Below are 7,157 nucleotides of genomic sequence, written 5' to 3' on the forward strand. Positions count from 1 at the left end.
TCTGCCCAATACTGTACGCCACACAAAAATCTTCAGGCGAGACGGGAGTTATGCTTGCTATAAGCGAGATACAGTTCTTGCAAGTTTGTACGTCCGTGTTGAATTATAGATAAGCCAACCCATACTAGAAGCAGCCGCGCGCGTTGCTGCGCCGTTTTCTTTGTTGCGTTTTTTCATTGACCATCCACTCATCGAACTATTACGGTGATACATCGAAGATATTTGTCTTGCGATGATGTGTCAAAAGTATGTCGCGCATGACAGTATCCTTGGTTGCACTCTTTTTTGTCCTAAATATTGGTTACATATGTGAACTGCGAACAATTATATTGCTTGCTCGTTTTGTAAAACTATCAAGTATCTACCAGGCGGTCTAAAAGCAATCACACAATTATGAATACAACTTTAGCAAATATGAAGCGATATCAGTTGGGATGCATAAAATACGAATGTTTCAACCTCACTCCCAAGGAGGACCAAAACTAATTTTGCAAAATATAACTTGCTTTATATTCTAGGTACAGAGCATTTGTCAGTCAGTCATTTTTTCTCTTTTCTGGGATATAATTTCTCACAACCAAGCTTTAGCCAACGCAAACAAAAGACCATTATCACCATGCCATAGAACAACAACTGACCAAACTGCCATAGACATAGATGCCGTCAGGCGGGCACAATACTAAATGGATACTGAGATGCTAGCTCTAGGTAAATATACCACAACAAGATATGTTAAATATGGTTGTAACATGCTCGATACCAGAATGTTAGCTGCCAAGGCTGATCTAGAATATCATCAAAAGCAGCCACCTCTCCCAGACCATACTTAATTTGAACAACAAAATAGAGACCTCCCAATAAAATAGAGAAAAGCAAACGGTTAATTAATATGCTGGAAAAATCAAGATGATTAGGACACATCTTGCAGAAACATATTGGTGAAATAATAATCACGCAAAGAATCATGGCGAAAGAACTATTGTCAGGATCATGAGGCTAACAATTAATTGCATAGCTAGTAGTAGTAGTGGCCGATTAACAGCTTAGTTGACCTGCAAGTAGACATGGTAAATCTGTTCGTCAGATAGACAGTTCGTGTCCCACGGGCCTCTCCTCTCCTGCAGTGTCTTCTGGAGGGTAACCCCATGACCGTGTGCGCCAAGTTCTTCAGCCTGATCTGGCGGAGCTCCGGAGTGCCATCTCCTCAGGCAGGCCCCCATACTTAACACTTACACAAGGGTATCTTCGCTGGTAAAATATAGGTATTGTTTCTCAAAACAATAAAGAAAATAACATTAATAATATGCGATCATTTTATAGTTTTGTAAAACATACTGAATTAGTGACATTATATGGTCATCTACTGTCAAATGAAATAATTATTTCCACCAATAAAACGTTCAGGGTATTGTCTAGTGGTGTGTAGAAAAAAGGATTTTCAGCATAAATAGCGCCACGGTTACCTCAAGCGAGAGAGTATCCAGTCAATCTATTGCTGTTTCAACAAACTATGTGTCGTGGCCTTAGGATATCTTTGACTTGAGAAGCAGTTCCATCATCTGTTTTCCTATTTGGTACTTCAGTGATTTCCCCCGGTTTTGAGCTTGGTAATTTATTTTCCAGCTGAAGTCATTAGAAAAATGAAACTGTGTTACATAACTTACATTGAGGATTACACTGCAATTAAGGTGATATTAAGACTATCTATACATTGTCAGCTAAAAAATTAAGATATACTGGGAGGGCTACCATGTTCTCCTAGAGAAGGCATAATTGGAAGATGTGAAGTAGTTATGTCCAGACTTGTAGAAAGCACATAGGACAAATGTTTGTAGTTACACCACATAATCTCGACCAAGCCGCATGAGACTGAATGTATCAAGTAAACATGCAAATAAAATGCACGTTGCTATCAAGTACTCCCTCTGTGAACTAATATAAGAGGGTTTAGATAACTAAAGTAGTGATCTAAACACTCTTATATTAGTTTACGGAGGGAGTACTAAAAGTTTATGTTCCTTGATTCCTTCCTTGGAGAGTAAGCAGGTATTCCACAATTTATTATACAGAAGAAAAAAGGACAATATCAGCTAGAGCTCTCATGTCCAAAATAAAATGGCCACATATATCTACTTTGTGATAATCCCTGATATGCAAACTTGCAGCATAATCAAAATAGCACTATATGAAAATGGTTATATTTTTGAAATTGTTGCACGGAAGCTTCGACAGTATAAGCAAAGATAAATGCACACCTTCCTGCATATCTCCCAAACCTGCATAGTTCAGACAATAGCCAATTAGTGCGAGACCTACAATCGTTTATACCTAACAGTTCAGCTAACTAAGAGCAGTGTGAAGGAACTACTCCCTCCATTCATTTTTGTAAGACGTTTTGGACAGCTGACATTGAGCTGTTTTGTGCCCTGTCTGAATTGTCTAAACATCTTATAAAAGGGAACAGAGGGAGCATATGTTTAAAGAATACAGAAGAAAGAATGTATAAATACAACCATACATAAGCATATTAAAGTAACTCACCATATATTTAAAGGAACCCACCATTTCTCATCTTCACTATGTACAACTTAAACTCAAGTAACAACTGCAAAGTTTTCATGGGATTGTGAGAGGGCAACAAATGCCTAGAATCAGATGAGAAAATGCTAGTGTAATGGTACAATTAAGAAGACTATAACCGCAGCCATAGAGTAATCCAGATCTAAGTATGAAGTTTTATAGAGGATAAACAGTGAAGATGTTCACTTCAGAGAATAATTTCACAAGTGTAGGTACGTATTGATCAACTTTTCGTGGGCCTCACTTTGGCCAAGATATAGAAAATCAAGCTCCTCAAATAGGCAAGTTCCGAAGTCTCAAAGCTTGATAAGTTGATCAAGTAAACATAGAGCCAAAGTGAGGCATCCAGAAATATTTGATGGAGCATCTCAATAAGTGATTCGTACACCAAATCGGTAGATTACAGCCGTAGCCCACACCATTTAATCACTACGTCCAAAAAAGCAAAAATAAAATAAAATTGTAGCCCGAATCACGCATACAACACTAATTTCTGCGGATAAAATAACACACTCCAAAATAATCTCATAACATATACTACTTTTCACGTTCGGGTAATCAAAATGAAATGAAACTAAGGTATCAACACTGTTTAAAATACTTGAGATTGTCTTTTAAGGCGAAACATTAGTGTGGAAATTACTCCCGACGGAAGTACTTCTCAGTTCCTTGGTATGAAAAAGGAACTTTTTGATGTGGATACATTTTCCCCCTCTGCTATAAAAATTATGTCCCCAATGATTCATCATTTACCTAAAATTGAAACCTATCATAAGAGTCGACACAACAGATGTTTGTTGAATTTATCTGGAAATGGTAGAACATTGAGTAGGTTTCTCAAACTGAAAATGCTTAACCTTAAGACATGATCTTGTAAAGCCCAGGTTTGGATGGAAACCAAGAATGTTAAGATTTTAGCCATGGACGGTATGGTTTGGATCTTACTGTAGCTTCAGCCACCTGCAACGTTCGTTTATTAAAGAAACAACAATAATATATATATACAAACCTTGGTGTGCTAATATTACTCCATCTAAAAATATAATTTAAGTGGCTCGGTAACATCTATATTCTCAAGTACATATGAAGTCGGTGATAACACAAAGAACTTAGTCACATATCACAGCGTAGTAGATGCTTTCAGGCCAGCACAAACTAAAAAAGGGCAAGATATTACACCAACTGATTACCAAATCGATCACTAAAAGATAATAAACTGTAGAAAATAGTTATAGGTCACAAGAACAGAGATGTTGGGCATTAGCAAGTGATAATAAAGTGGAGTTGGTTTCTTACCATCAACTTCACCAAATAGTGCCCTTGTGTTTGAATATCCCACTTGGGAAAAGAACCGAACACTTGGTGGGCGCTCCTTCTGCCGGTGGTTTCATCCTGCACAGAAGTGATTGGAACAACAAATCATCAACGGCATCCATCGTGTATACGGACATGAGGAGGGAAGGAAATCAGAGGGTGGAGTTGTGGGGAAAGGGGAAATACGTGCCTGCTACAGGATGCAAGGTAAGGAGCAGAGAGCGGCGGCGCGAGCAAGGATCCACCCGCCGTGCGGACGCGCCTGGAGGACCACGACGCGCGGCGCACCTCCACCTATACTGGCCGCCGATGCACTCATCTTCCTCCTCCGGATCGCACACGATGCGCGGCGCAGCTCCGCCTATACTGTCCGCCAATGCTCTCCTCTTCCTTCTCTAGATCGCCTCCCTCACCCTCTCTGTCCCCTCCTGCCCCTTCCGGCTCTCATCAGCAGCGGCACACCCAGGCTCCTCATCACCGCTACTGGCCGACAGCTGAACACTACGTGGTGGCATGGGTGAGGGCATGTACAATGGTGCTATCTTAGAAGTGCCACGTAGGATAAATGATGAGATGGAGGAGAGAGAACTCATAAGAGAAGGCTTGTCTTCTCTTATTTAAGATAAGACAAGAGATGATCTCTTAACACAATATGTCTCACCACATTTTTAGGAATGGCTAGTTATTCAAGATAAGACTAAGAGATGACCCATTGTAGACATTTTTCTTTGTCATCTCTAAATTACATGCAAAACTTAAGATAAAACTATCTTATCAACCATTGTACATGCCCTGAGAAGAGGTGGGAGGAATGTGACGGGACACGGGACGGGCTGAGCAGATCAAGGCGGTGGCGGGGGCAAGAGCGGTACATCTGCGACGCGGCATGGAGTTTGACCAACTCAGAGACGTCGGTTACGATCGCGATCTTTCTGTGACAGCAGGGGTCCACTTCGAGAAAAAAACAACCGAGCTCTCCCATGGCTGTATTCCCTGCGAGCTTAGGAGTGTGGCTAATCTGCACCCGGGCTTAGCTGTACCAATGTTTAGAAAAAAATTAAAAAAAATACTAGAAAAATTCAAAAAATTTCAAATTTTTTTATGATGGTAGATAATTTGACACATGAGGTGTGCCCCAAAATTCAACTCATTTGAGCATCTGAGCAGCTCTCGGCAAAAAAGACAAAATTAGGATTTGTAAAAATATTTACGGTCACGCACTGTTTTGACCCGATTTGTCTTTTTTGCCGAGAGCTATTCAGATGTTCAAATAAGTTGAATTTTGGGGCGCACCTCACGCGTCAAATTATCTACCACCACAAAAAAAATTGAATTTTTTTGAATTTTTCTAGTATTTTTTTTATTTTTTTTCTGAGAGGGAGCAGATTAGCCCGGGCTCCAGGATGAATTATCCGGGAGCTTAGTTACCGGACTGATAATCAATAATACCTGGAACCCGCGACGAATTTTCTTGGGCAAGATGCTGCGACCGTTGGCATACAGAGCTGCAACCGACTATGGAGAAGCTGGAACCAGCTGCGAGCGGGTGTGCTTATGGTTGTTGGCTGCGGGGGAGGAGGTTGCACCGCTCCTTTTTTACTCGAGGCAGGGACCTGATGCTACAACCGATGAATTTTCTTGCTAGAACAAGTGGCTGTTTTGCTGGATCTGACATCAAGTTTTGCTGGACCAGGCAGTCCACACAGGCACCGATGCTGCAGCGAGAGGCAAGTTTTGCTGTAACCATTGACGAGTTTTGCTGAAATTGGTGCCCGGTTTCATTGCATGGGCAGACCACGTGACGCCTATGCTACAACCGGCGACGTGATTTGCTGGAATTGGCAGCATGATTTGCTACGTCGGGGATAGTTGGTGTGGGCGTCTACGCACGGCATGAGGGGCCCCGTGCAGGCGGCGAGCGTGAAATGTTGGGTGCTAGAACCGTGCCGGGACTGGTGCGCCATATGGTGCTACGACAAGGGGTGCGAGAGCAACTCCAACGGGGCGACCCAAACGGACACCGATTTTGTCCGTTTTTTGTCCATTTGGATCGTCCGTCCGCGCGTCCGTGTCCGCTTTTTCATTTGGGTCTGTGACTGCGCCCAACGGTAGCCAGACCCATTTCGACATGTCCACCCTGGCATTTCCTCAAACACGTAGCAAGCAGGGCAGGGGAGCTCACAGAGCGCGCGGGAGGCCGACGGGCGAGCTTGAACCCCACAGCGGGGAGGCACGGCGAGCGCCACGAGCATGGCGTGGCGCGGCGAGGCCGGGCGCTGCCGGGGTCGGGCACGGCGCGGCCTGGCCTGGCGCTGCCGGGGTCGGGCGCGCCGAGGCCTGGCGCATGACCAGGGGCGGCGCGGCCGGGCGCGGGCGGCGCGGGGACGGGGGGTGGCGACCAGCGTCCTGCCTTCGGTGCGAGCGCGGCGAGCGGCTGCCTTTGGTGCGAGCTTGGCGAGCGGGGCGAGCGCGGCCACGGGCTTGAGTGGCGGCGGCGCCTGTGGAGTCTCGTCGGAGCAAGGATTGGCGATGGTATGGCTGCTACGGCCTACGGGGCGGCAGAGGCGAGGTGTGCAGCGAGAAAGAAAAAAATAAAATAAGAAGGTGGGTGGATGGCAGGTGGGCCAGACGAGGCGTGCAGCGAACGAAGACGGACGAGGAGGAGCCAGAAAACGCCGGCTTTGTGTCCGCCTCGGACCCAAATGTGGCACAAATTTGGGACAGAAATGGGTCCGCGCGGACACAAAGTGAACGCAAAATGAAAATGGGTCTCTGCGTTGGGCCGTCGTTTTTGTCCGCGTAGACCCAAACGAACATGGGTGGACGAAATGGATCGCCCCATTGGTGTTGCTCTGACCTTTGCTAGGACCGTCTATGGCGGGTGCTCCAATCGTTAATGGAGAGAGATGCAACCCCTGACGATTTTGCTGCAGCGGGCGCACGAGTGGAGCTATAGATTGGGAGCGGCCGTGCTGGGACCGGAGAGACGTGTGCGTGAGCTGCATCCACCAGTGGATGGCAAGGAGAAGAACGACGGCATGCGGGAGGTGAGGAGCACACAATCAAACGGTGACCGGCCTAGAGTCTAGCCGGTCTACCGGCGCCTAGCGGTGCCCTTGGAAATTCGTGTAATACACAACCCTGTGTTCGAAGAAAATGTCACACGAACACACAGCAAACCCAATCTACTACCATTTTCCTTGGCGTGTATGCTATTTGACAGAGCAGGTGCAGGATAGGGCTTTTCGCCGGTGCCAGAGAAG

General features: G+C 45.2%; 1 long non-coding RNA gene across 4 annotated transcripts; it reads right to left on the reverse strand.

The window, feature by feature from the left end:
* Positions 1-765: 765 nt before the first annotated feature.
* On the reverse strand, positions 766-3,976 carry LOC119275380. Of its 4 annotated transcripts, XR_005135670.1 has the most exons (6): positions 3,877-3,976; positions 3,438-3,540; positions 2,542-3,333; positions 2,256-2,276; positions 1,464-1,623; positions 766-1,248 (listed from the first exon to the last, which is right to left on the reverse strand). It is a non-coding gene; the product is annotated as an uncharacterized LOC119275380 (long non-coding RNA). The 4 variants fall into 4 exon arrangements; XR_005135668.1 differs by having other exon boundaries at positions 2,542-3,540; XR_005135669.1 differs by having other exon boundaries at positions 3,438-3,969.
* Between the last annotated feature and the right edge of the window lie 3,181 nt (positions 3,977-7,157).

This window comes from Triticum dicoccoides, chromosome 3B, assembly GCF_002162155.2.
Source record: "Triticum dicoccoides isolate Atlit2015 ecotype Zavitan chromosome 3B, WEW_v2.0, whole genome shotgun sequence".
Classification (NCBI taxonomy): domain Eukaryota; kingdom Viridiplantae; phylum Streptophyta; class Magnoliopsida; order Poales; family Poaceae; genus Triticum; species Triticum dicoccoides.